Source organism: Crocodylus porosus, unplaced genomic scaffold (assembly GCF_001723895.1).
Source record: "Crocodylus porosus isolate Cpor-Errol unplaced genomic scaffold, CroPor_comp1, whole genome shotgun sequence".
In the NCBI taxonomy this organism is placed as follows: domain Eukaryota; kingdom Metazoa; phylum Chordata; order Crocodylia; family Crocodylidae; genus Crocodylus; species Crocodylus porosus.
This window is the reverse complement of record NW_017728950.1, coordinates 16,542,747-16,547,213: the sequence shown is the minus strand read 5'-3', so window position 1 is coordinate 16,547,213 and position 4,467 is coordinate 16,542,747.

Sequence of the window (4,467 nt, the reverse complement as noted above, 5' to 3'; positions counted from 1 at the left end):
AGCTCCGCAGGTCACCCAGGGGGCAAGGACTGGGTGAGCCTTGGAAATTTCCACTCACAGCTTCAAACTGCGCATGTCAGTTTAACCTCTTCTGTACTGGCAGCACATACTCAAAAAATTTCCATGACACACAGTACGTGAGTCTGTGGGAATGCTGAAAATTACAGACCCATCTGTTATCATTACCTGAAACAGGACACATCTACACAAAGCATCAATTGTGCAGTAGCCTAATAATTCTGCGCAATAGCGCATCACAGCACAGACAGTACTAATATGCTACTGTGAAGTAGCGTCACTTAACAGGCATTTGCTGGCGCTACTGCACAGTAACTTCGGCTACTACACAGACAAGGTCTTATGTAGATGGGCCCACAGAGATCCTTCTACCTGGTACTGCACACTCTTGCTCTTCATGTATTATCTTCTGGAAGTTTTTTATCATCCTCAAAGCCAGTGGTCTTGACCATTAAGTTATAGTCCGTATTAAGGAATGTAATTGGTCTCCATTTTTTCAGGAGTTCCATCTGGCCTTTCTTGAAGGGTAAGATCACACCTCTTGTAAAATCTTTCCCTGACTCTCCTGTTTCTGCTATTTCCTCAAACACTTCCACTATATCCCTCCCTATGCATGCCCAAAACTTCTTTTAGAATTCCATAGGCAATCTGTCTGCTCCTGTGATCTCCCTTCTAAAGGTTTTTAAACACTCTTCCACTTCCTTTAAACTTATCTTTTCTTCTGTCCTCTTTGTTTCCTCCTCCTCTACTTTCTCTTCAATCTCTTTCAGCAAATCCTTCATCTTCTTCCTGTCTGTTTCCTTCTTCCTCTTCATAAAATCTCATCACCTCCAGCACCTCCTTCTGCTTTTCCGTCTCATAGCCACCTTCTTCCTGCACTGCTTTAGGCTCCCTTTTGTCTCCTTCACTCTGGCCAAAAAGTATTGGGAGCACTCTTTGTTTTCTCCCACCCAGGGTGTTTGTGCTAAGAACATTTGCTCTCTCATCTTTCTTTTAAACCAGGTTTCTAACTCTTGCCTTGTTTATTCTAGTTCTTCTTGTCTTCCTTCAGCAGCTCCTGCATCTTTCTATGCAGCAATCTTAGCTCTTTCATTTCTTTCCCCATAGTTCTTTGAACTTCCTTCCTAAAGAATTCCCCCATCCTCTTCTACATCATCATTTACCATATTGGTGATGCATAGGGGGTACATGTGGGTACATGTGCACCCCCTGAGTGTGGCGGTGCACCCCCTATGAAAAGGCACTGCCGATACCACTGGTGGCATTTGCAGGTGGTCCATGATCACTGTTGGCCATTGCCACTGCTGCCATCGGTGTCTGCAGGTGGTTGCCAACCATTGGTGAGCACTCGCCATTCCTCCTCCCCCAACTGCTGCCAGCGCCATGGCTGCCTGTGGGAGCTCCATGCTTACCGCCACCATGCTCCCACCACTGGCAGTGCCACCACTGTCTGCTGGAGCTCATCATGCCCCCCCCCCACCAGCTGCCAGGGGCATGCGGCATGCATGACCTACCATTCTCCAATACTCATGAAATATTTTTTCTAACAGTCTTCACCCCATTCATACTCTCTCATGTACGCTTGACACATCTCTTCATCTTTTAACAACCATACAATTTACTTCCACAGTCCCTTCCCTTTCATGAGGCTCCTACTAAGACTCATTCCCACATTCAGCATTCAGTGATCACTAAAAGTTACATGTTTTACACTAAAAATTGTATGTTTTATATATGTTGTCCCTTCCAACCCTAGAAATCTATGAAATCCTTTAATGTTGGGAAGATGAAGGTACTCCATCAGCCTGCCCCAAAACAAGCTGCCCCCCTCCCCTCACAAATTACCATTGGTGAAGAACCCCTAGAAAGCGTTGAGCATTTCCCATGCCTTGGCAGTCACCTCTCCCAGTCAGTCAGTCCTGATGTAGAAACCAAACATAGGATTTGCTGTGCCAGTGTATCCTTTGGAAAGCTGCTTCACCATGTCATTGCTGACTGAGATCTGCAGATGGAAATTAAGATCCTGGTCTACAATGCAGTGGTTATCCCCATGCTCCGCTATGGGTGTGAGATGTGGGTGATAAATCGAAGCCATCTTAAACACCTAGAATGGTTCAATCAATGTGGCCTCAGGAAGATCCTTTGCATTAGATGGGAAGACCACTGCACCAATGCCATCATCCTCTCTGCAGTTATCATAACCAGCATTGAAGCAAAGATCATGAAACATCAACTTTGCTGGGCTAGTCACGGTGTACAGTTGGCTGACACTTGTCTCCTGAAGCAAGTACCCTTCTTTCAACTTAGTCATGGTAAGAGGACCCACAGATGACAGAGGAAGCACTACAAGGACACCCTGAAAGCATACGTTAAGAAGGGTGGCATTAACTCTAAAAATTGGGAAGTGCTGGCTGGTAACAGGTCTCAATGGCACTATACCATACATCAAGCTGCAGCCTACTTCAAAGAGAACCATCTTGCTCAGGAAGCCAAGAAATGCAGAGGAGGAAAGAAACCACACAATATCCTGGCCAACAGTTGTGCCCTTCCTCCCCCTCCCCCCACCACAAAGCACCACTTGTCATATCTGTGGAAAAACTTGCATAGGACAGATTAGACTCCTCAGCCACCTTAAACTCACCAGTAAGTCATCTTCCCTCCACACATCCCCCCACCCCCCCGGCAGACATCATCCTTGTATCGAGGGATAGCCAATAATGATGATACCAGGGAAGAGGGATTATAAACATTTTGAGAAAAGGTGGAGATGGGAACCATCTTGATGGTCAGGGAAATGAGAAAAAAAGGGGTAGCAATATTATTCAAGAACCCAGAACTGAGGGCAAAGCTGGTAGAAGAAGTCATCAGTGGCAGAACAATACTGTCAGTTGGGGGAACAGAATTAGAAATTTTCACTGTATATGCACAGGCGGAGGGAGGGAAGGAATGTGCTGTTTAGAAAGCTAATGGTTAACATGGTCAGAGGGAGAGCATGCATAATAGCAGGAGATTTCAATTGTATAATTCTGGGTGACAGAACAGGGGAATGAGGGAGACCCAAAGCTCAAAAAGTGGTAGTGGTGGCAAGCAAGCATGAGGTGGAAAGAGAGTTGAAGCGTGGAATTCAAGATCTGGAAACAGATGGAGAATGGATGAAGGTGGAGGAGAAAGGAAGAAAGAAGGTGACAGCAAGAGCAACAGTGTAGGCAGCGATGATAGGAGTGATGACATTATAAGGAAGATAAGAGCAGAGGAGAGTGGGAGCAGCCGGAGGAGGTGTGTCAGGTGAGAAGCAAGAGGAGAGTGGGAACACAACAGCAGGTTGGCCGACTGTAAATGGCATGGTGGGAAAACACGGAAGAAGCTCAGAGAGGTTACAGAGGCATGGAGGCTACAGATAGAGACAACTTTAACCAGGGACAGGTAGCAGATGGGATTGACATTGAACAGATATGATTTCCTGGAAAAGATACTGTTTGAGATTCTGGAGGTATAAGCAGAGCATCTCACCAACCAGATTGCTTTCTCAAACCGAGAGACTGGGGAAATGATTTACTGGGATGGAGAAGGGTATCAGAACTTTTGGAAGAAATATGTAGAGGAATGCAAGATAAAGTTCATAGCAGGGGAAAAGTTGAGAGAAAGAGTAATTATAGATCAAATATACACAGATTTACTAGCAGCAGAAGACATAGGAAGGTGGATGGAAAAATATGTCCAAAGCGTAATGTCAGTAGAGAAAGTAAGGGACAAATATATCTGGACGGGATCTTGGAGGTCACGAGTAGTGTTACAAGCAGATGAGTGGAGCCCAGATGTCAATGATCCATATCAGGGCACACAGGGGTTTTATAATGTAACTCTCCCTTCCCATCTTGTTCACATCTTGATCCACATAGTATTTTAATTCATAAATAGCCAACTCCAGACAGTCTGTTCTGATGAAAGACGGTTTCTTGACCAACAGTAAGTTTTTCACCTTCCATGTTGCTACTGTCACACAAAGTAGCATGGTTCTCAGTCTCTGTGTCTCTAATCCTTTGGACATTAACCCATACAACACCATTTTATAAGATGAGTCATAGTTCATATTGATCTCAAAAAACACACTCCCTCCCATACCCCTTGCACAAAAGGGCAGTCCCAAAATACATGCAGTACAGATTCTTCAACCGCACATCCCTCTCTTGGGCATGCCACTGATTGTACTAAAGCCTATTTACGCTGAATTCCCATCACAGGAAGACTATTTCATATCATTATCTGTATGCTATCTATATATTTTCCTTTCAGCCATTGTCTTTCACTTCTTTCCACACATTTGCCATCTGTCTTTCTTTCATAGATTGTAAGGCTGGAAGGAACCTTAGGACATCATCAGATCCAGCCCCCTGCACCAAGCAGGAAAGTCAGGTGGGTGACCCCAGCAAAGCTACCATCCAGTCTCCT